The sequence below is a fragment of the Sesamum indicum genome, linkage group LG10, assembly GCF_026168435.1.
Source record: "Sesamum indicum cultivar Baizhima isolate 11 linkage group LG10, ASM2616843v1, whole genome shotgun sequence".
Classification (NCBI taxonomy): domain Eukaryota; kingdom Viridiplantae; phylum Streptophyta; class Magnoliopsida; order Lamiales; family Pedaliaceae; genus Sesamum; species Sesamum indicum.
The window spans coordinates 6,212,944-6,231,915 of NC_142666.1; the positions used below are offsets into that span (position 1 = coordinate 6,212,944).

Below are 18,972 nucleotides of genomic sequence, written 5' to 3' on the forward strand. Positions count from 1 at the left end.
GCTGAGATATGCGCGCTTTAACCTTTTATGCTCTAGCAGCGGAGCGACAGGTGGGACGTCGAATCTTCCGGGGGGCGTAACTTTGCGCACTGGTGGAGCTACGCCGCGAGCAGCCTATGCACGCGAAGCTCGCCGCGAGCTCCACGACGTGGACAACTGGGCTTGCCCCGTTGGGCCACATTTCGTGGCCCAAATTTCGCCGTTTTCGGTGGATTCCGGCGCGTTTTCGATCGTTGGCCGCATTCGTGATGAGTCGGCCGTGGGGTCTCATGGGGAGATATACAGGGGTTGGGGTGCGCGGAACGGTCGAGAAAAAGCGGGAAGCTGGACGGGTGGGAGGAGCAGTTCGCAAAAAGGGGTGCAACACGAGGACTTCCCAGGGGGTCACCCATCCTAGTACTACTCTCGCCCAAACACGCTTAACTTCGGAGTTCTGATGGGATCCGGTGCATTAGTGCTAGTATGATCGCACCCGCTGAGATATGCGCGCTTTAACCTTTTATGCTCTAGCAGCGGAGCGACAGGTGGGACGTCGAATCTTCCGGGGGGCGTAACTTTGCGCACTGGTGTAGCTACGCCGCGAGCAGCCTATGCACGCGAAGCTCGCCGCGAGCTCCACGACGTGGACAACTGGGCTTGCCCCGTTGGGCCACATTTCGTGGCCCAAATTTCGCCGTTTTCGGTGGATTCCGGCGCGTTTTCGATCGTTGGCCGCATTCGTGATGAGTCGGCCGTGGGGTCTCATGGGGAGATATACAGGGGTTGGGGTGCGCGGAACGGTCGAGAAAAAGCGGGAAGCTGGACGGGTGGGAGGAGCAGTTCGCAAAAAGGGGTGCAACACGAGGACTTTCCAGGGGGTCACCCATCCTAGTACTACTCTCGCCCAAACACGCTTAACTTCGGAGTTCTGATGGGATCCGGTGCATTAGTGCTGGTATGATCGCACCCGCTGAGATATGCGCGCTTTAACCTTTTATGCTCTAGCAGCGGAGCGACAGGTGGGACGTCGAATCTTTCGGGGGGCGTAACATTGCGCACTGGTGGAGCCACGCCGCGAGCAGCCTATGCACGCGAAGCTCGCCGCGAGCTCCACGACGTGGACAGCTGGGCTTGCCCCGTTGTGCCACATTTCGTGGCCCAAATTTCGCCGTTCTCGGTGGATTCCGGCGCGTTTTCGATCGTTGGCCGCATTCGTGATGAGTCGGCCGTGGGGTCTCAGGGGGAGATATACAGGGGTTGGGGTGTGCGGAACGGTCGAGAAAAAGCAGGAAGCTGGACGGGTCGGAGGAGCATTTCGCAAAAAGGGGTGCAACACGAGGACTTCCCAGGGGGTCACCCATCCTAGTACTACTCTCGCCCAAGCACGCTTAACTTCGGAGTTCTGATGGGATCCGGTGCATTAGTGCTGGTATGATCGCACCCGCTGAGATATGCGCGCTTTAACCTTTTATGCTCTAGCAGCGGAGCGACAGGTGGGACGTCGAATCTTCCAGGGGGCGTAACTTTGCGCACTGGTGGAGCCACGCCGCGAGCAGCCTATGCACGCGAAGCTCGCCGCGAGCTCCACGACGTGGACAGCTGGGCTTGCCCCGTTGTGCCACATTTCGTGGCCCAAATTTCGCCGTTCTCGGTGGATTCCGGCGCGTTTTCGATCGTTGGCCGCATTCGTGATGAGTCGGCCGAGGGGTCTCAGGGGGAGATATACAGGGGTTGGGGTGTGCGGAACGGTCGAGAAAAAGCAGGAAGCTGGACGGGTCGGAGGAGCATTTCGCAAAAAGGGGTGCAACACGAGGACTTCCCAGGGGGGTCACCCATCCTAGTACTACTCTCGCCCAAGCACGCTTCACTTCGGAGTTCTGATGGGATCCGGTGCATTAGTGCTGGTATGATCGCACCCGCTGAGATATGCGCGCTTTAACCTTTTATGCTCTAGCAGCGGAGCGACAGGTGGGACGTCGAATCTTCCGGGGGGCGTAACTTTGCGCACTGGTGTAGCTACGCCGCGAGCAGCCTATGCACGCGAAGCTCGCCGCGAGCTCCACGACGTGGACAACTGGGCTTGCCCCGTTGGGCCACATTTCGTGGCCCAAATTTCGCCGTTTTCGGTGGATTCCGGCGCGTTTTCGATCGTTGGCCGCATTCGTGATGAGTCGGCCGTGGGGTCTCATGGGGAGATATACAGGGGTTGGGGTGCGCGGAACGGTCGAGAAAAAGCGGGAAGCTGGACGGGTGGGAGGAGTAGTTCGCAAAAAGGGGTGCAACACGAGGACTTCCCAGGGGGTCACCCATCCTAGTACTACTCTCGCCCAAACACGCTTAACTTCGGAGTTCTGATGGGATCCGGTGCATTAGTGCTGGTATGATCGCACCCGCTGAGATATGCGCGCTTTAACCTTTTATGCTCTAGCAGCGGAGCGACAGGTGGGACGTCGAATCTTTCGGGGGGCGTAACATTGCGCACTGGTGGAGCCACGCCGCGAGCAGCCTATGCACGCGAAGCTCGCCGCGAGCTCCACGACGTGGACAGCTGGGCTTGCCCCGTTGTGCCACATTTCGTGGCCCAAATTTCGCCGTTCTCGGTGGATTCCGGCGCGTTTTCGATCGTTGGCCGCATTCGTGATGAGTCGGCCGTGGGGTCTCAGGGGGAGATATACAGGGGTTGGGGTGTGCGGAACGGTCGAGAAAAAGCAGGAAGCTGGACGGGTCGGAGGAGCATTTCGCAAAAAGGGGTGCAACACGAGGACTTCCCAGGGGGTCACCCATCCTAGTACTACTCTCGCCCAAGCACGCTTAACTTCGGAGTTCTGATGGGATCCGGTGCATTAGTGCTGGTATGATCGCACCCGCTGAGATATGCGCGCTTTAACCTTTTATGCTCTAGCAGCGGAGCGACAGGTGGGACGTCGAATCTTCCGGGGGGCGTAACTTTGCGCACTGGTGGAGCCACGCCGCGAGCAGCCTATGCACACGAAGCTCGCCGCGAGCTCCACGACGTGGACAGCTGGGCTTGCCCCGTTGTGCCACATTTCGTGGCCCAAATTTCGCCGTTCTCGGTGGATTCCGGCGCGTTTTCGATCGTTGGCCGCATTCGTGATGAGTCGGCCGTGGGGTCTCAGGGGGAGATATACAGGGGTTGGGGTGTGCGGAACGGTCGAGAAAAAGCAGGAAGCTGGACGGGTCGGAGGAGCATTTCGCAAAAAGGGGTGCAACACGAGGACTTCCCAGGGGGTCACCCATCCTAGTACTACTCTCGCCCAAGCACGCTTCACTTCGGAGTTCTGATGGGATCCGGTGCATTAGTGCTGGTATGATCGCACCCGCTGAGATATGCGCGCTTTAACCTTTTATGCTCTAACAGCGGAGCGACAGGTGGGACGTCGAATCTTCCGGGGGGCGTAACTGTGCGCACTGGTGGAGCCACGCCGCGAGCAGCCTATGCACGCGAAGCTCGCCGCGAGCTCCACGACGTGGACAGCTGGGCTTGCCCCGTTGTGCCACATTTCGTGGCCCAAATTTCGCCGTTTTCGGTGGATTCCGGCGCGTTTTCGATCGTTGGCCGCATTCGTGATGAGTCGGCCGAGGGGTCTCAGGGGGAGATATACAGGGGTTGGGGTGTGCGGAACGGTCGAGAAAAAGCAGGAAGCTGGACGGGTCGGAGGAGCATTTCGCAAAAAGGGGTGCAACACGAGGACTTCCCAGGGGGTCACCCATCCTAGTACTACTCTCGCCCAAGCACGCTTCACTTCGGAGTTCTGATGGGATCCGGTGCATTAGTGCTAGTATGATCGCACCCGCTGAGATATGCGCGCTTTAACCTTTTATGCTCTAGCAGCGGAGCGACAGGTGGGACGTCGAATCTTCCGGGGGGCGTAACTTTGCGCACTGGTGTAGCTACGCCGCGAGCAGCCTATGCACGCGAAGCTCGCCGCGAGCTCCACGACGTGGACAACTGGGCTTGCCCCGTTGGGCCACATTTCGTGGCCCAAATTTCGCCGTTTTCGGTGGATTCCGGCGCGTTTTCGATCGTTGGCCGCATTCGTGATGAGTCGGCCGTGGGGTCTCATGGGGAGATATACAGGGGTTGGGGTGCGCGGAACGGTCGAGAAAAAGCGGGAAGCTGGACGGGTGGGAGGAGCAGTTCGCAAAAAGGGGTGCAACACGAGGACTTCCCAGGGGGTCACCCATCCTAGTACTACTCTCGCCCAAACACGCTTAACTTCGGAGTTCTGATGGGATCCGGTGCATTAGTGCTGGTATGATCGCACCCGCTGAGATATGCGCGCTTTAACCTTTTATGCTCTAGCAGCGGAGCGACAGGTGGGACGTCGAATCTTTCGGGGGGCGTAACATTGCGCACTGGTGGAGCCACGCCGCGAGCAGCCTATGCACGCGAAGCTCGCCGCGAGCTCCACGACGTGGACAGCTGGGCTTGCCCCGTTGTGCCACATTTCGTGGCCCAAATTTCGCCGTTCTCGGTGGATTCCGGCGCGTTTTCGATCGTTGGCCGCATTCGTGATGAGTCGGCCGTGGGGTCTCAGGGGGAGATATACAGGGGTTGGGGTGTGCGGAACGGTCGAGAAAAAGCAGGAAGCTGGACGGGTCGGAGGAGCATTTCGCAAAAAGGGGTGCAACACGAGGACTTCCCAGGGGGTCACCCATCCTAGTACTACTCTCGCCCAAGCACGCTTAACTTCGGAGTTCTGATGGGATCCGGTGCATTAGTGCTGGTATGATCGCACCCGCTGAGATATGCGCGCTTTAACCTTTTATGCTCTAGCAGCGGAGCGACAGGTGGGACGTCGAATCTTCCGGGGGGCGTAACTTTGCGCACTGGTGGAGCCACGCCGCGAGCAGCCTATGCACGCGAAGCTCGCCGCGAGCTCCACGACGTGGACAGCTGGGCTTGCCCCGTTGTGCCACATTTCGTGGCCCAAATTTCGCCGTTCTCGGTGGATTCCGGCGCGTTTTCGATCGTTGGCCGCATTCGTGATGAGTCGGCCGAGGGGTCTCAGGGGGAGATATACAGGGGTTGGGGTGTGCGGAACGGTCGAGAAAAAGCAGGAAGCTGGACGGGTCGGAGGAGCATTTCGCAAAAAGGGGTGCAACACGAGGACTTCCCAGGGGGTCACCCATCCTAGTACTACTCTCGCCCAAGCACGCTTCACTTCGGAGTTCTGATGGGATCCGGTGCATTAGTGCTGGTATGATCGCACCCGCTGAGATATGCGCGCTTTAACCTTTTATGCTCTAGCAGCGGAGCGACAGGTGGGACGTCGAATCTTCCGGGGGGCGTAACTTTGCGCACTGGTGTAGCTACGCCGCGAGCAGCCTATGCACGCGAAGCTCGCCGCGAGCTCCACGACGTGGACAACTGGGCTTGCCCCGTTGGGCCACATTTCGTGGCCCAAATTTCGCCGTTTTCGGTGGATTCCGGCGCGTTTTCGATCGTTGGCCGCATTCGTGATGAGTCGGCCGTGGGGTCTCATGGGGAGATATACAGGGGTTGGGGTGCGCGGAACGGTCGAGAAAAAGCGGGAAGCTGGACGGGTGGGAGGAGCAGTTCGCAAAAAGGGGTGCAACACGAGGACTTCCCAGGGGGTCACCCATCCTAGTACTACTCTCGCCCAAACACGCTTAACTTCGGAGTTCTGATGGGATCCGGTGCATTAGTGCTGGTATGATCGCACCCGCTGAGATATGCGCGCTTTAACCTTTTATGCTCTAGCAGCGGAGCGACAGGTGGGACGTCGAATCTTTCGGGGGGCGTAACATTGCGCACTGGTGGAGCCACGCCGCGAGCAGCCTATGCACGCGAAGCTCGCCGCGAGCTCCACGACGTGGACAGCTGGGCTTGCCCCGTTGTGCCACATTTCGTGGCCCAAATTTCGCCGTTCTCGGTGGATTCCGGCGCGTTTTCGATCGTTGGCCGCATTCGTGATGAGTCGGCCGTGGGGTCTCAGGGGGAGATATACAGGGGTTGGGGTGTGCGGAACGGTCGAGAAAAAGCAGGAAGCTGGACGGGTCGGAGGAGCATTTCGCAAAAAGGGGTGCAACACGAGGACTTCCCAGGGGGTCACCCATCCTAGTACTACTCTCGCCCAAGCACGCTTAACTTCGGAGTTCTGATGGGATCCGGTGCATTAGTGCTGGTATGATCGCACCCGCTGAGATATGCGCGCTTTAACCTTTTATGCTCTAACAGCGGAGCGACAGGTGGGACGTCGAATCTTCCGGGGGGCGTAACTGTGCGCACTGGTGGAGCCACGCCGCGAGCAGCCTATGCACGCGAAGCTCGCCGCGAGCTCCACGACGTGGACAGCTGGGCTTGCCCCGTTGTGCCACATTTCGTGGCCCAAATTTCGCCGTTTTCGGTGGATTCCGGCGCGTTTTCGATCGTTGGCCGCATTCGTGATGAGTCGGCCGAGGGGTCTCAGGGGGAGATATACAGGGGTTGGGGTGTGCGGAACGGTCGAGAAAAAGCAGGAAGCTGGACGGGTCGGAGGAGCATTTCGCAAAAAGGGGTGCAACACGAGGACTTCCCAGGGGGTCACCCATCCTAGTACTACTCTCGCCCAAGCACGCTTCACTTCGGAGTTCTGATGGGATCCGGTGCATTAGTGCTAGTATGATCGCACCCGCTGAGATATGCGCGCTTTAACCTTTTATGCTCTAGCAGCGGAGCGACAGGTGGGACGTCGAATCTTCCGGGGGGCGTAACTTTGCGCACTGGTGTAGCTACGCCGCGAGCAGCCTATGCACGCGAAGCTCGCCGCGAGCTCCACGACGTGGACAACTGGGCTTGCCCCGTTGGGCCACATTTCGTGGCCCAAATTTCGCCGTTTTCGGTGGATTCCGGCGCGTTTTCGATCGTTGGCCGCATTCGTGATGAGTCGGCCGTGGGGTCTCATGGGGAGATATACAGGGGTTGGGGTGCGCGGAACGGTCGAGAAAAAGCGGGAAGCTGGACGGGTGGGAGGAGCAGTTCGCAAAAAGGGGTGCAACACGAGGACTTCCCAGGGGGTCACCCATCCTAGTACTACTCTCGCCCAAACACGCTTAACTTCAGAGTTCTGATGGGATCCGGTGCATTAGTGCTGGTATGATCGCACCCGCTGAGATATGCGCGCTTTAACCTTTTATGCTCTAGCAGCGGAGCGACAGGTGGGACGTCGAATCTTTCGGGGGGCGTAACATTGCGCACTGGTGGAGCCACGCCGCGAGCAGCCTATGCACGCGAAGCTCGCCGCGAGCTCCACGACGTGGACAGCTGGGCTTGCCCCGTTGTGCCACATTTCGTGGCCCAAATTTCGCCGTTCTCGGTGGATTCCGGCGCGTTTTCGATCGTTGGCCGCATTCGTGATGAGTCGGCCGTGGGGTCTCAGGGGGAGATATACAGGGGTTGGGGTGTGCGGAACGGTCGAGAAAAAGCAGGAAGCTGGACGGGTCGGAGGAGCATTTCGCAAAAAGGGGTGCAACACGAGGACTTCCCAGGGGGTCACCCATCCTAGTACTACTCTCGCCCAAGCACGCTTAACTTCGGAGTTCTGATGGGATCCGGTGCATTAGTGCTGGTATGATCGCACCCGCTGAGATATGCGCGCTTTAACCTTTTATGCTCTAGCAGCGGAGCGACAGGTGGGACGTCGAATCTTCCGGGGGGCGTAACTTTGCGCACTGGTGGAGCCACGCCGCGAGCAGCCTATGCACGCGAAGCTCGCCGCGAGCTCCACGACGTGGACAGCTGGGCTTGCCCCGTTGTGCCACATTTCGTGGCCCAAATTTCGCCGTTCTCGGTGGATTCCGGCGCGTTTTCGATCGTTGGCCGCATTCGTGATGAGTCGGCCGAGGGGTCTCAGGGGGAGATATACAGGGGTTGGGGTGTGCGGAACGGTCGAGAAAAAGCAGGAAGCTGGACGGGTCGGAGGAGCATTTCGCAAAAAGGGGTGCAACACGAGGACTTCCCAGGGGGTCACCCATCCTAGTACTACTCTCGCCCAAGCACGCTTCACTTCGGAGTTCTGATGGGATCCGGTGCATTAGTGCTGGTATGATCGCACCCGCTGAGATATGCGCGCTTTAACCTTTTATGCTCTAGCAGCGGAGCGACAGGTGGGACGTCGAATCTTCCGGGGGGCGTAACTTTGCGCACTGGTGTAGCTACGCCGCGAGCAGCCTATGCACGCGAAGCTCGCCGCGAGCTCCACGACGTGGACAACTGGGCTTGCCCCGTTGGGCCACATTTCGTGGCCCAAATTTCGCCGTTTTCGGTGGATTCCGGCGCGTTTTCGATCGTTGGCCGCATTCGTGATGAGTCGGCCGTGGGGTCTCATGGGGAGATATACAGGGGTTGGGGTGCGCGGAACGGTCGAGAAAAAGCGGGAAGCTGGACGGGTGGGAGGAGCAGTTCGCAAAAAGGGGTGCAACACGAGGACTTCCCAGGGGGTCACCCATCCTAGTACTACTCTCGCCCAAACACGCTTAACTTCGGAGTTCTGATGGGATCCGGTGCATTAGTGCTGGTATGATCGCACCCGCTGAGATATGCGCGCTTTAACCTTTTATGCTCTAGCAGCGGAGCGACAGGTGGGACGTCGAATCTTTCGGGGGGCGTAACATTGCGCACTGGTGGAGCCACGCCGCGAGCAGCCTATGCACGCGAAGCTCGCCGCGAGCTCCACGACGTGGACAGCTGGGCTTGCCCCGTTGTGCCACATTTCGTGGCCCAAATTTCGCCGTTCTCGGTGGATTCCGGCGCGTTTTCGATCGTTGGCCGCATTCGTGATGAGTCGGCCGTGGGGTCTCAGGGGGAGATATACAGGGGTTGGGGTGTGCGGAACGGTCGAGAAAAAGCAGGAAGCTGGACGGGTCGGAGGAGCATTTCGCAAAAAGGGGTGCAACACGAGGACTTCCCAGGGGGTCACCCATCCTAGTACTACTCTCGCCCAAGCACGCTTAACTTCGGAGTTCTGATGGGATCCGGTGCATTAGTGCTGGTATGATCGCACCCGCTGAGATATGCGCGCTTTAACCTTTTATGCTCTAGCAGCGGAGCGACAGGTGGGACGTCGAATCTTCCGGGGGGCGTAACTTTGCGCACTGGTGGAGCCACGCCGCGAGCAGCCTATGCACGCGAAGCTCGCCGCGAGCTCCACGACGTGGACAGCTGGGCTTGCCCCGTTGTGCCACATTTCGTGGCCCAAATTTCGCCGTTCTCGGTGGATTCCGGCGCGTTTTCGATCGTTGGCCGCATTCGTGATGAGTCGGCCGTGGGGTCTCAGGGGGAGATATACAGGGGTTGGGGTGTGCGGAACGGTCGAGAAAAAGCAGGAAGCTGGACGGGTCGGAGGAGCATTTCGCAAAAAGGGGTGCAACACGAGGACTTCCCAGGGGGTCACCCATCCTAGTACTACTCTCGCCCAAGCACGCTTCACTTCGGAGTTCTGATGGGATCCGGTGCATTAGTGCTGGTATGATCGCACCCGCTGAGATATGCGCGCTTTAACCTTTTATGCTCTAACAGCGGAGCGACAGGTGGGACGTCGAATCTTCCGGGGGGCGTAACTGTGCGCACTGGTGGAGCCACGCCGCGAGCAGCCTATGCACGCGAAGCTCGCCGCGAGCTCCACGACGTGGACAGCTGGGCTTGCCCCGTTGTGCCACATTTCGTGGCCCAAATTTCGCCGTTTTCGGTGGATTCCGGCGCGTTTTCGATCGTTGGCCGCATTCGTGATGAGTCGGCCGTGGGGTCTCAGGGGGAGATATACAGGGGTTGGGGTGTGCGGAACGGTCGAGAAAAAGCAGGAAGCTGGACGGGTCGGAGGAGCATTTCGCAAAAAGGGGTGCAACACGAGGACTTCCCAGGGGGTCACCCATCCTAGTACTACTCTCGCCCAAGCACGCTTCACTTCGGAGTTCTGATGGGATCCGGTGCATTAGTGCTGGTATGATCGCACCCGCTGAGATATGCGCGCTTTAACCTTTTATGCTCTAGCAGCGGAGCGACAGGTGGGACGTCGAATCTTCCGGGGGGCGTAACTTTGCGCACTGGTGGAGCCACGCCGCGAGCAGCCTATGCACGCGAAGCTCGCCGCGAGCTCCACGACGTGGACAGCTGGGCTTGCCCCGTTGTGCCACATTTCGTGGCCCAAATTTCGCCGTTCTCGGTGGATTCCGGCGCATTTTCGATCGTTGGCCGCATTCGTGATGAGTCGGCCGAGGGGTCTCAGGGGGAGATATACAGGGGTTGGGGTGTGCGGAACGGTCGAGAAAAAGCAGGAAGCTGGACGGGTCGGAGGAGCATTTCGCAAAAAGGGGTGCAACACGAGGACTTCCCAGGTGGTCACCCATCCTAGTACTACTCTCGCCCAAGCACGCTTCACTTCGGAGTTCTGATGGGATCCGGTGCATTAGTGCTGGTATGATCGCACCCGCTGAGATATGCGCGCTTTAACCTTTTATGCTCTAGCAGCGGAGCGACAGGTGGGACGTCGAATCTTTCGGGGGGCGTAACATTGCGCACTGGTGGAGCCACGCCGCGAGCAGCCTATGCACGCGAAGCTCGCCGCGAGCTCCACGACGTGGACAGCTGGGCTTGCCCCGTTGTGCCACATTTCGTGGCCCAAATTTCGCCGTTCTCGGTGGATTCCGGCGCGTTTTCGATCGTTGGCCGCATTCGTGATGAGTCGGCCGTGGGGTCTCAGGGGGAGATATACAGGGGTTGGGGTGTGCGGAACGGTCGAGAAAAAGCAGGAAGCTGGACGGGTCGGAGGAGCATTTCGCAAAAAGGGGTGCAACACGAGGACTTCCCAGGGGGTCACCCATCCTAGTACTACTCTCGCCCAAGCACGCTTAACTTCGGAGTTCTGATGGGATCCGGTGCATTAGTGCTGGTATGATCGCACCCGCTGAGATATGCGCGCTTTAACCTTTTATGCTCTAGCAGCGGAGCGACAGGTGGGACGTCGAATCTTCCGGGGGGCGTAACTTTGCGCACTGGTGGAGCCACGCCGCGAGCAGCCTATGCACGCGAAGCTCGCCGCGAGCTCCACGACGTGGACAGCTGGGCTTGCCCCGTTGTGCCACATTTCGTGGCCCAAATTTCGCCGTTCTCGGTGGATTCCGGCGCGTTTTCGATCGTTGGCCGCATTCGTGATGAGTCGGCCGTGGGGTCTCAGGGGGAGATATACAGGGGTTGGGGTGTGCGGAACGGTCGAGAAAAAGCAGGAAGCTGGACGGGTCGGAGGAGCATTTCGCAAAAAGGGGTGCAACACGAGGACTTCCCAGGGGGTCACCCATCCTAGTACTACTCTCGCCCAAGCACGCTTCACTTCGGAGTTCTGATGGGATCCGGTGCATTAGTGCTGGTATGATCGCACCCGCTGAGATATGCGCGCTTTAACCTTTTATGCTCTAACAGCGGAGCGACAGGTGGGACGTCGAATCTTCCGGGGGGCGTAACTGTGCGCACTGGTGGAGCCACGCCGCGAGCAGCCTATGCACGCGAAGCTCGCCGCGAGCTCCACGACGTGGACAGCTGGGCTTGCCCCGTTGTGCCACATTTCGTGGCCCAAATTTCGCCGTTTTCGGTGGATTCCGGCGCGTTTTCGATCGTTGGCCGCATTCGTGATGAGTCGGCCGTGGGGTCTCAGGGGGAGATATACAGGGGTTGGGGTGTGCGGAACGGTCGAGAAAAAGCAGGAAGCTGGACGGGTCGGAGGAGCATTTCGCAAAAAGGGGTGCAACACGAGGACTTCCCAGGGGGTCACCCATCCTAGTACTACTCTCGCCCAAGCACGCTTCACTTCGGAGTTCTGATGGGATCCGGTGCATTAGTGCTGGTATGATCGCACCCGCTGAGATATGCGCGCTTTAACCTTTTATGCTCTAGCAGCGGAGCGACAGGTGGGACGTCGAATCTTCCGGGGGGCGTAACTTTGCGCACTGGTGGAGCCACGCCGCGAGCAGCCTATGCACGCGAAGCTCGCCGCGAGCTCCACGACGTGGACAGCTGGGCTTGCCCCGTTGTGCCACATTTCGTGGCCCAAATTTCGCCGTTCTCGGTGGATTCCGGCGCATTTTCGATCGTTGGCCGCATTCGTGATGAGTCGGCCGAGGGGTCTCAGGGGGAGATATACAGGGGTTGGGGTGTGCGGAACGGTCGAGAAAAAGCAGGAAGCTGGACGGGTCGGAGGAGCATTTCGCAAAAAGGGGTGCAACACGAGGACTTCCCAGGGGGTCACCCATCCTAGTACTACTCTCGCCCAAGCACGCTTCACTTCGGAGTTCTGATGGGATCCGGTGCATTAGTGCTGGTATGATCGCACCCGCTGAGATATGCGCGCTTTAACCTTTTATGCTCTAGCAGCGGAGCGACAGGTGGGACGTCGAATCTTCCGGGGGGCGTAACTTTGCGCACTGGTGTAGCTACGCCGCGAGCAGCCTATGCACGCGAAGCTCGCCGCGAGCTCCACGACGTGGACAACTGGGCTTGCCCCGTTGGGCCACATTTCGTGGCCCAAATTTCGCCGTTTTCGGTGGATTCCGGCGCGTTTTCGATCGTTGGCCGCATTCGTGATGAGTCGGCCGTGGGGTCTCATGGGGAGATATACAGGGGTTGGGGTGCGCGGAACGGTCGAGAAAAAGCGGGAAGCTGGACGGGTGGGAGGAGCAGTTCGCAAAAAGGGGTGCAACACGAGGACTTCCCAGGGGGTCACCCATCCTAGTACTACTCTCGCCCAAACACGCTTAACTTCGGAGTTCTGATGGGATCCGGTGCATTAGTGCTGGTATGATCGCACCCGCTGAGATATGCGCGCTTTAACCTTTTATGCTCTAGCAGCGGAGCGACAGGTGGGACGTCGAATCTTTCGGGGGGCGTAACATTGCGCACTGGTGGAGCCACGCCGCGAGCAGCCTATGCACGCGAAGCTCGCCGCGAGCTCCACGACGTGGACAGCTGGGCTTGCCCCGTTGTGCCACATTTCGTGGCCCAAATTTCGCCGTTCTCGGTGGATTCCGGCGCGTTTTCGATCGTTGGCCGCATTCGTGATGAGTCGGCCGTGGGGTCTCAGGGGGAGATATACAGGGGTTGGGGTGTGCGGAACGGTCGAGAAAAAGCAGGAAGCTGGACGGGTCGGAGGAGCATTTCGCAAAAAGGGGTGCAACACGAGGACTTCCCAGGGGGTCACCCATCCTAGTACTACTCTCGCCCAAGCACGCTTAACTTCGGAGTTCTGATGGGATCCGGTGCATTAGTGCTGGTATGATCGCACCCGCTGAGATATGCGCGCTTTAACCTTTTATGCTCTAGCAGCGGAGCGACAGGTGGGACGTCGAATCTTCCGGGGGGCGTAACTTTGCGCACTGGTGGAGCCACGCCGCGAGCAGCCTATGCACGCGAAGCTCGCCGCGAGCTCCACGACGTGGACAGCTGGGCTTGCCCCGTTGTGCCACATTTCGTGGCCCAAATTTCGCCGTTCTCGGTGGATTCCGGCGCGTTTTCGATCGTTGGCCGCATTCGTGATGAGTCGGCCGTGGGGTCTCAGGGGGAGATATACAGGGGTTGGGGTGTGCGGAACGGTCGAGAAAAAGCAGGAAGCTGGACGGGTCGGAGGAGCATTTCGCAAAAAGGGGTGCAACACGAGGACTTCCCAGGGGGTCACCCATCCTAGTACTACTCTCGCCCAAGCACGCTTCACTTCGGAGTTCTGATGGGATCCGGTGCATTAGTGCTGGTATGATCGCACCCGCTGAGATATGCGCGCTTTAACCTTTTATGCTCTAACAGCGGAGCGACAGGTGGGACGTCGAATCTTCCGGGGGGCGTAACTTTGCGCACTGGTGGAGCCACGCCGCGAGCAGCCTATGCACGCGAAGCTCGCCGCGAGCTCCACGACGTGGACAGCTGGGCTTGCCCCGTTGTGCCACATTTCGTGGCCCAAATTTCGCCGTTCTCGGTGGATTCCGGCGCGTTTTCGATCGTTGGCCGCATTCGTGATGAGTCGGCCGTGGGGTCTCAGGGGGAGATATACAGGGGTTGGGGTGTGCGGAACGGTCGAGAAAAAGCAGGAAGCTGGACGGGTCGGAGGAGCATTTCGCAAAAAGGGGTGCAACACGAGGACTTCCCAGGGGGTCACCCATCCTAGTACTACTCTCGCCCAAGCACGCTTAACTTCGGAGTTCTGATGGGATCCGGTGCATTAGTGCTGGTATGATCGCACCCGCTGAGATATGCGCGCTTTAACCTTTTATGCTCTAGCAGCGGAGCGACAGGTGGGACGTCGAATCTTCCAGGGGGCGTAACTTTGCGCACTGGTGGAGCCACGCCGCGAGCAGCCTATGCACGCGAAGCTCGCCGCGAGCTCCACGACGTGGACAGCTGGGCTTGCCCCGTTGTGCCACATTTCGTGGCCCAAATTTCGCCGTTCTCGGTGGATTCCGGCGCGTTTTCGATCGTTGGCCGCATTCGTGATGAGTCGGCCGAGGGGTCTCAGGGGGAGATATACAGGGGTTGGGGTGTGCGGAACGGTCGAGAAAAAGCAGGAAGCTGGACGGGTCGGAGGAGCATTTCGCAAAAAGGGGTGCAACACGAGGACTTCCCAGGGGGGTCACCCATCCTAGTACTACTCTCGCCCAAGCACGCTTCACTTCGGAGTTCTGATGGGATCCGGTGCATTAGTGCTGGTATGATCGCACCCGCTGAGATATGCGCGCTTTAACCTTTTATGCTCTAGCAGCGGAGCGACAGGTGGGACGTCGAATCTTCCGGGGGGCGTAACTTTGCGCACTGGTGTAGCTACGCCGCGAGCAGCCTATGCACGCGAAGCTCGCCGCGAGCTCCACGACGTGGACAACTGGGCTTGCCCCGTTGGGCCACATTTCGTGGCCCAAATTTCGCCGTTTTCGGTGGATTCCGGCGCGTTTTCGATCGTTGGCCGCATTCGTGATGAGTCGGCCGTGGGGTCTCATGGGGAGATATACAGGGGTTGGGGTGCGCGGAACGGTCGAGAAAAAGCGGGAAGCTGGACGGGTGGGAGGAGTAGTTCGCAAAAAGGGGTGCAACACGAGGACTTCCCAGGGGGTCACCCATCCTAGTACTACTCTCGCCCAAACACGCTTAACTTCGGAGTTCTGATGGGATCCGGTGCATTAGTGCTGGTATGATCGCACCCGCTGAGATATGCGCGCTTTAACCTTTTATGCTCTAGCAGCGGAGCGACAGGTGGGACGTCGAATCTTTCGGGGGGCGTAACATTGCGCACTGGTGGAGCCACGCCGCGAGCAGCCTATGCACGCGAAGCTCGCCGCGAGCTCCACGACGTGGACAGCTGGGCTTGCCCCGTTGTGCCACATTTCGTGGCCCAAATTTCGCCGTTCTCGGTGGATTCCGGCGCGTTTTCGATCGTTGGCCGCATTCGTGATGAGTCGGCCGTGGGGTCTCAGGGGGAGATATACAGGGGTTGGGGTGTGCGGAACGGTCGAGAAAAAGCAGGAAGCTGGACGGGTCGGAGGAGCATTTCGCAAAAAGGGGTGCAACACGAGGACTTCCCAGGGGGTCACCCATCCTAGTACTACTCTCGCCCAAGCACGCTTAACTTCGGAGTTCTGATGGGATCCGGTGCATTAGTGCTGGTATGATCGCACCCGCTGAGATATGCGCGCTTTAACCTTTTATGCTCTAGCAGCGGAGCGACAGGTGGGACGTCGAATCTTCCAGGGGGCGTAACTTTGCGCACTGGTGGAGCCACGCCGCGAGCAGCCTATGCACGCGAAGCTCGCCGCGAGCTCCACGACGTGGACAGCTGGGCTTGCCCCGTTGTGCCACATTTCGTGGCCCAAATTTCGCCGTTCTCGGTGGATTCCGGCGCGTTTTCGATCGTTGGCCGCATTCGTGATGAGTCGGCCGAGGGGTCTCAGGGGGAGATATACAGGGGTTGGGGTGTGCGGAACGGTCGAGAAAAAGCAGGAAGCTGGACGGGTCGGAGGAGCATTTCGCAAAAAGGGGTGCAACACGAGGACTTCCCAGGGGGGTCACCCATCCTAGTACTACTCTCGCCCAAGCACGCTTCACTTCGGAGTTCTGATGGGATCCGGTGCATTAGTGCTGGTATGATCGCACCCGCTGAGATATGCGCGCTTTAACCTTTTATGCTCTAGCAGCGGAGCGACAGGTGGGACGTCGAATCTTCCGGGGGGCGTAACTTTGCGCACTGGTGTAGCTACGCCGCGAGCAGCCTATGCACGCGAAGCTCGCCGCGAGCTCCACGACGTGGACAACTGGGCTTGCCCCGTTGGGCCACATTTCGTGGCCCAAATTTCGCCGTTTTCGGTGGATTCCGGCGCGTTTTCGATCGTTGGCCGCATTCGTGATGAGTCGGCCGTGGGGTCTCATGGGGAGATATACAGGGGTTGGGGTGCGCGGAACGGTCGAGAAAAAGCGGGAAGCTGGACGGGTGGGAGGAGTAGTTCGCAAAAAGGGGTGCAACACGAGGACTTCCCAGGGGGTCACCCATCCTAGTACTACTCTCGCCCAAACACGCTTAACTTCGGAGTTCTGATGGGATCCGGTGCATTAGTGCTGGTATGATCGCACCCGCTGAGATATGCGCGCTTTAACCTTTTATGCTCTAGCAGCGGAGCGACAGGTGGGACGTCGAATCTTTCGGGGGGCGTAACATTGCGCACTGGTGGAGCCACGCCGCGAGCAGCCTATGCACGCGAAGCTCGCCGCGAGCTCCACGACGTGGACAGCTGGGCTTGCCCCGTTGTGCCACATTTCGTGGCCCAAATTTCGCCGTTCTCGGTGGATTCCGGCGCGTTTTCGATCGTTGGCCGCATTCGTGATGAGTCGGCCGTGGGGTCTCAGGGGGAGATATACAGGGGTTGGGGTGTGCGGAACGGTCGAGAAAAAGCAGGAAGCTGGACGGGTCGGAGGAGCATTTCGCAAAAAGGGGTGCAACACGAGGACTTCCCAGGGGGTCACCCATCCTAGTACTACTCTCGCCCAAGCACGCTTAACTTCGGAGTTCTGATGGGATCCGGTGCATTAGTGCTGGTATGATCGCACCCGCTGAGATATGCGCGCTTTAACCTTTTATGCTCTAGCAGCGGAGCGACAGGTGGGACGTCGAATCTTCCGGGGGGCGTAACTTTGCGCACTGGTGGAGCCACGCCGCGAGCAGCCTATGCACACGAAGCTCGCCGCGAGCTCCACGACGTGGACAGCTGGGCTTGCCCCGTTGTGCCACATTTCGTGGCCCAAATTTCGCCGTTCTCGGTGGATTCCGGCGCGTTTTCGATCGTTGGCCGCATTCGTGATGAGTCGGCCGTGGGGTCTCAGGGGGAGATATACAGGGGTTGGGGTGTGCGGAACGGTCGAGAAAAAGCAGGAAGCTGGACGGGTCGGAGGAGCATTTCGCAAAAAGGGGTGCAACACGAGGACTTCCCAGGGGGTCACCCATCCTAGTACTACTCTCGCCCAAGCACGCTTCACTTCGGAGTTCTGATGGGATCCGGTGCATTAGTGCTGGTATGATCGCACCCGCTGAGATATGCGCGCTTTAACCTTTTATGCTCTAACAGCGGAGCGACAGGTGGGACGTCGAATCTTCCGGGGGGCGTAACTGTGCGCACTGGTGGAGCCACGCCGCGAGCAGCCTATGCACGCGAAGCTCGCCGCGAGCTCCACGACGTGGACAGCTGGGCTTGCCCCGTTGTGCCACATTTCGTGGCCCAAATTTCGCCGTTTTCGGTGGATTCCGGCGCGTTTTCGATCGTTGGCCGCATTCGTGATGAGTCGGCCGAGGGGTCTCAGGGGGAGATATACAGGGGTTGGGGTGTGCGGAACGGTCGAGAAAAAGCAGGAAGCTGGACGGGTCGGAGGAGCATTTCGCAAAAAGGGGTGCAACACGAGGACTTCCCAGGGGGTCACCCATCCTAGTACTACTCTCGCCCAAGCACGCTTCACTTCGGAGTTCTGATGGGATCCGGTGCATTAGTGCTAGTATGATCGCACCCGCTGAGATATGCGCGCTTTAACCTTTTATGCTCTAGCAGCGGAGCGACAGGTGGGACGTCGAATCTTCCGGGGGGCGTAACTTTGCGCACTGGTGTAGCTACGCCGCGAGCAGCCTATGCACGCGAAGCTCGCCGCGAGCTCCACGACGTGGACAACTGGGCTTGCCCCGTTGGGCCACATTTCGTGGCCCAAATTTCGCCGTTTTCGGTGGATTCCGGCGCGTTTTCGATCGTTGGCCGCATTCGTGATGAGTCGGCCGTGGGGTCTCATGGGGAGATATACAGGGGTTGGGGTGCGCGGAACGGTCGAGAAAAAGCGGGAAGCTGGACGGGTGGGAGGAGCAGTTCGCAAAAAGGGGTGCAACACGAGGACTTCCCAGGGGGTCACCCATCCTAGTACTACTCTCGCCCAAACACGCTTAACTTCGGAGTTCTGATGGGATCCGGTGCATTAGTGCTGGTATGATCGCACCCGCTGAGATATGCGCGCTTTAACCTTTTATGCTCTAGCAGCGGAGCGACAGGTGGGACGTCGAATCTTTCGGGGGGCGTAACATTGCGCACTGGTGGAGCCACGCCGCGAGCAGCCTATGCACGCGAAGCTCGCCGCGAGCTCCACGACGTGGACAGCTGGGCTTGCCCCGTTGTGCCACATTTCGTGGCCCAAATTTCGCCGTTCTCGGTGGATTCCGGCGCGTTTTCGATCGTTGGCCGCATTCGTGATGAGTCGGCCGTGGGGTCTCAGGGGGAGATATACAGGGGTTGGGGTGTGCGGAACGGTCGAGAAAAAGCAGGAAGCTGGACGGGTCGGAGGAGCATTTCGCAAAAAGGGGTGCAACACGAGGACTTCCCAGGGGGTCACCCATCCTAGTACTACTCTCGCCCAAGCACGCTTAACTTCGGAGTTCTGATGGGATCCGGTGCATTAGTGCTGGTATGATCGCACCCGCTGAGATA

At 59.3% G+C, this 18,972-nt stretch overlaps 40 non-coding genes across 40 annotated transcripts; all 40 read right to left on the reverse strand.

Moving 5' to 3' along the window:
• Positions 1-355: 355 nt before the first annotated feature.
• LOC148785757 (5S ribosomal RNA) lies at positions 356-474 on the reverse strand. The gene has a single exon (XR_016062050.1). It is a non-coding gene; the product is annotated as a 5S ribosomal RNA (ribosomal RNA).
• Positions 475-829: 355 nt separating this feature from the next.
• LOC148785758 (5S ribosomal RNA) lies at positions 830-948 on the reverse strand. The gene has a single exon (XR_016062147.1). It is a non-coding gene; the product is annotated as a 5S ribosomal RNA (ribosomal RNA).
• Positions 949-1,303: 355 nt separating this feature from the next.
• Positions 1,304-1,422, reverse strand: LOC148785759 (5S ribosomal RNA). The gene has a single exon (XR_016062337.1). It is a non-coding gene; the product is annotated as a 5S ribosomal RNA (ribosomal RNA).
• A 355-nt stretch (positions 1,423-1,777) lies between these two features.
• On the reverse strand, positions 1,778-1,897 carry LOC148785760 (5S ribosomal RNA). The gene has a single exon (XR_016062200.1). It is a non-coding gene; the product is annotated as a 5S ribosomal RNA (ribosomal RNA).
• Positions 1,898-2,252: 355 nt separating this feature from the next.
• LOC148785761 (5S ribosomal RNA) lies at positions 2,253-2,371 on the reverse strand. The gene has a single exon (XR_016068389.1). It is a non-coding gene; the product is annotated as a 5S ribosomal RNA (ribosomal RNA).
• Positions 2,372-2,726: 355 nt separating this feature from the next.
• Positions 2,727-2,845, reverse strand: LOC148785762 (5S ribosomal RNA). The gene has a single exon (XR_016062338.1). It is a non-coding gene; the product is annotated as a 5S ribosomal RNA (ribosomal RNA).
• Positions 2,846-3,200: 355 nt separating this feature from the next.
• On the reverse strand, positions 3,201-3,319 carry LOC148785763 (5S ribosomal RNA). The gene has a single exon (XR_016068163.1). It is a non-coding gene; the product is annotated as a 5S ribosomal RNA (ribosomal RNA).
• A 355-nt stretch (positions 3,320-3,674) lies between these two features.
• On the reverse strand, positions 3,675-3,793 carry LOC148785764 (5S ribosomal RNA). Its single transcript, XR_016062008.1, has one exon. It is a non-coding gene; the product is annotated as a 5S ribosomal RNA (ribosomal RNA).
• Positions 3,794-4,148: 355 nt separating this feature from the next.
• Positions 4,149-4,267, reverse strand: LOC148785765 (5S ribosomal RNA). The gene has a single exon (XR_016068390.1). It is a non-coding gene; the product is annotated as a 5S ribosomal RNA (ribosomal RNA).
• Positions 4,268-4,622: 355 nt separating this feature from the next.
• On the reverse strand, positions 4,623-4,741 carry LOC148785766 (5S ribosomal RNA). Its single transcript, XR_016062339.1, has one exon. It is a non-coding gene; the product is annotated as a 5S ribosomal RNA (ribosomal RNA).
• Positions 4,742-5,096: 355 nt separating this feature from the next.
• LOC148785767 (5S ribosomal RNA) lies at positions 5,097-5,215 on the reverse strand. The gene has a single exon (XR_016068164.1). It is a non-coding gene; the product is annotated as a 5S ribosomal RNA (ribosomal RNA).
• A 355-nt stretch (positions 5,216-5,570) lies between these two features.
• Positions 5,571-5,689, reverse strand: LOC148785768 (5S ribosomal RNA). The gene has a single exon (XR_016068391.1). It is a non-coding gene; the product is annotated as a 5S ribosomal RNA (ribosomal RNA).
• A 355-nt stretch (positions 5,690-6,044) lies between these two features.
• LOC148785769 (5S ribosomal RNA) lies at positions 6,045-6,163 on the reverse strand. Its single transcript, XR_016062340.1, has one exon. It is a non-coding gene; the product is annotated as a 5S ribosomal RNA (ribosomal RNA).
• Positions 6,164-6,518: 355 nt separating this feature from the next.
• On the reverse strand, positions 6,519-6,637 carry LOC148785770 (5S ribosomal RNA). Its single transcript, XR_016062009.1, has one exon. It is a non-coding gene; the product is annotated as a 5S ribosomal RNA (ribosomal RNA).
• Positions 6,638-6,992: 355 nt separating this feature from the next.
• LOC148785771 (5S ribosomal RNA) lies at positions 6,993-7,111 on the reverse strand. The gene has a single exon (XR_016062055.1). It is a non-coding gene; the product is annotated as a 5S ribosomal RNA (ribosomal RNA).
• Positions 7,112-7,466: 355 nt separating this feature from the next.
• On the reverse strand, positions 7,467-7,585 carry LOC148785772 (5S ribosomal RNA). The gene has a single exon (XR_016062341.1). It is a non-coding gene; the product is annotated as a 5S ribosomal RNA (ribosomal RNA).
• Positions 7,586-7,940: 355 nt separating this feature from the next.
• On the reverse strand, positions 7,941-8,059 carry LOC148785773 (5S ribosomal RNA). Its single transcript, XR_016068165.1, has one exon. It is a non-coding gene; the product is annotated as a 5S ribosomal RNA (ribosomal RNA).
• Positions 8,060-8,414: 355 nt separating this feature from the next.
• LOC148785774 (5S ribosomal RNA) lies at positions 8,415-8,533 on the reverse strand. The gene has a single exon (XR_016068392.1). It is a non-coding gene; the product is annotated as a 5S ribosomal RNA (ribosomal RNA).
• Positions 8,534-8,888: 355 nt separating this feature from the next.
• LOC148785775 (5S ribosomal RNA) lies at positions 8,889-9,007 on the reverse strand. Its single transcript, XR_016062342.1, has one exon. It is a non-coding gene; the product is annotated as a 5S ribosomal RNA (ribosomal RNA).
• Positions 9,008-9,362: 355 nt separating this feature from the next.
• Positions 9,363-9,481, reverse strand: LOC148785776 (5S ribosomal RNA). The gene has a single exon (XR_016068166.1). It is a non-coding gene; the product is annotated as a 5S ribosomal RNA (ribosomal RNA).
• A 355-nt stretch (positions 9,482-9,836) lies between these two features.
• Positions 9,837-9,955, reverse strand: LOC148785777 (5S ribosomal RNA). The gene has a single exon (XR_016068167.1). It is a non-coding gene; the product is annotated as a 5S ribosomal RNA (ribosomal RNA).
• A 355-nt stretch (positions 9,956-10,310) lies between these two features.
• Positions 10,311-10,429, reverse strand: LOC148785778 (5S ribosomal RNA). Its single transcript, XR_016068146.1, has one exon. It is a non-coding gene; the product is annotated as a 5S ribosomal RNA (ribosomal RNA).
• A 355-nt stretch (positions 10,430-10,784) lies between these two features.
• On the reverse strand, positions 10,785-10,903 carry LOC148785779 (5S ribosomal RNA). The gene has a single exon (XR_016062344.1). It is a non-coding gene; the product is annotated as a 5S ribosomal RNA (ribosomal RNA).
• Positions 10,904-11,258: 355 nt separating this feature from the next.
• Positions 11,259-11,377, reverse strand: LOC148785780 (5S ribosomal RNA). Its single transcript, XR_016068168.1, has one exon. It is a non-coding gene; the product is annotated as a 5S ribosomal RNA (ribosomal RNA).
• A 355-nt stretch (positions 11,378-11,732) lies between these two features.
• Positions 11,733-11,851, reverse strand: LOC148785781 (5S ribosomal RNA). Its single transcript, XR_016068169.1, has one exon. It is a non-coding gene; the product is annotated as a 5S ribosomal RNA (ribosomal RNA).
• A 355-nt stretch (positions 11,852-12,206) lies between these two features.
• LOC148785782 (5S ribosomal RNA) lies at positions 12,207-12,325 on the reverse strand. The gene has a single exon (XR_016068171.1). It is a non-coding gene; the product is annotated as a 5S ribosomal RNA (ribosomal RNA).
• A 355-nt stretch (positions 12,326-12,680) lies between these two features.
• Positions 12,681-12,799, reverse strand: LOC148785783 (5S ribosomal RNA). The gene has a single exon (XR_016068394.1). It is a non-coding gene; the product is annotated as a 5S ribosomal RNA (ribosomal RNA).
• A 355-nt stretch (positions 12,800-13,154) lies between these two features.
• On the reverse strand, positions 13,155-13,273 carry LOC148785784 (5S ribosomal RNA). Its single transcript, XR_016062345.1, has one exon. It is a non-coding gene; the product is annotated as a 5S ribosomal RNA (ribosomal RNA).
• A 355-nt stretch (positions 13,274-13,628) lies between these two features.
• On the reverse strand, positions 13,629-13,747 carry LOC148785785 (5S ribosomal RNA). Its single transcript, XR_016068172.1, has one exon. It is a non-coding gene; the product is annotated as a 5S ribosomal RNA (ribosomal RNA).
• Positions 13,748-14,102: 355 nt separating this feature from the next.
• Positions 14,103-14,221, reverse strand: LOC148785786 (5S ribosomal RNA). The gene has a single exon (XR_016062346.1). It is a non-coding gene; the product is annotated as a 5S ribosomal RNA (ribosomal RNA).
• Positions 14,222-14,576: 355 nt separating this feature from the next.
• LOC148785787 (5S ribosomal RNA) lies at positions 14,577-14,696 on the reverse strand. The gene has a single exon (XR_016062202.1). It is a non-coding gene; the product is annotated as a 5S ribosomal RNA (ribosomal RNA).
• Positions 14,697-15,051: 355 nt separating this feature from the next.
• Positions 15,052-15,170, reverse strand: LOC148785788 (5S ribosomal RNA). The gene has a single exon (XR_016068395.1). It is a non-coding gene; the product is annotated as a 5S ribosomal RNA (ribosomal RNA).
• A 355-nt stretch (positions 15,171-15,525) lies between these two features.
• On the reverse strand, positions 15,526-15,644 carry LOC148785789 (5S ribosomal RNA). Its single transcript, XR_016062347.1, has one exon. It is a non-coding gene; the product is annotated as a 5S ribosomal RNA (ribosomal RNA).
• Positions 15,645-15,999: 355 nt separating this feature from the next.
• Positions 16,000-16,119, reverse strand: LOC148785790 (5S ribosomal RNA). Its single transcript, XR_016062203.1, has one exon. It is a non-coding gene; the product is annotated as a 5S ribosomal RNA (ribosomal RNA).
• A 355-nt stretch (positions 16,120-16,474) lies between these two features.
• LOC148785791 (5S ribosomal RNA) lies at positions 16,475-16,593 on the reverse strand. Its single transcript, XR_016068396.1, has one exon. It is a non-coding gene; the product is annotated as a 5S ribosomal RNA (ribosomal RNA).
• Positions 16,594-16,948: 355 nt separating this feature from the next.
• On the reverse strand, positions 16,949-17,067 carry LOC148785792 (5S ribosomal RNA). The gene has a single exon (XR_016062348.1). It is a non-coding gene; the product is annotated as a 5S ribosomal RNA (ribosomal RNA).
• Positions 17,068-17,422: 355 nt separating this feature from the next.
• Positions 17,423-17,541, reverse strand: LOC148785793 (5S ribosomal RNA). The gene has a single exon (XR_016068173.1). It is a non-coding gene; the product is annotated as a 5S ribosomal RNA (ribosomal RNA).
• Positions 17,542-17,896: 355 nt separating this feature from the next.
• Positions 17,897-18,015, reverse strand: LOC148785794 (5S ribosomal RNA). Its single transcript, XR_016062010.1, has one exon. It is a non-coding gene; the product is annotated as a 5S ribosomal RNA (ribosomal RNA).
• Positions 18,016-18,370: 355 nt separating this feature from the next.
• LOC148785795 (5S ribosomal RNA) lies at positions 18,371-18,489 on the reverse strand. Its single transcript, XR_016068397.1, has one exon. It is a non-coding gene; the product is annotated as a 5S ribosomal RNA (ribosomal RNA).
• Positions 18,490-18,844: 355 nt separating this feature from the next.
• On the reverse strand, positions 18,845-18,963 carry LOC148785796 (5S ribosomal RNA). Its single transcript, XR_016062349.1, has one exon. It is a non-coding gene; the product is annotated as a 5S ribosomal RNA (ribosomal RNA).
• Positions 18,964-18,972: the final 9 nt, after the last annotated feature.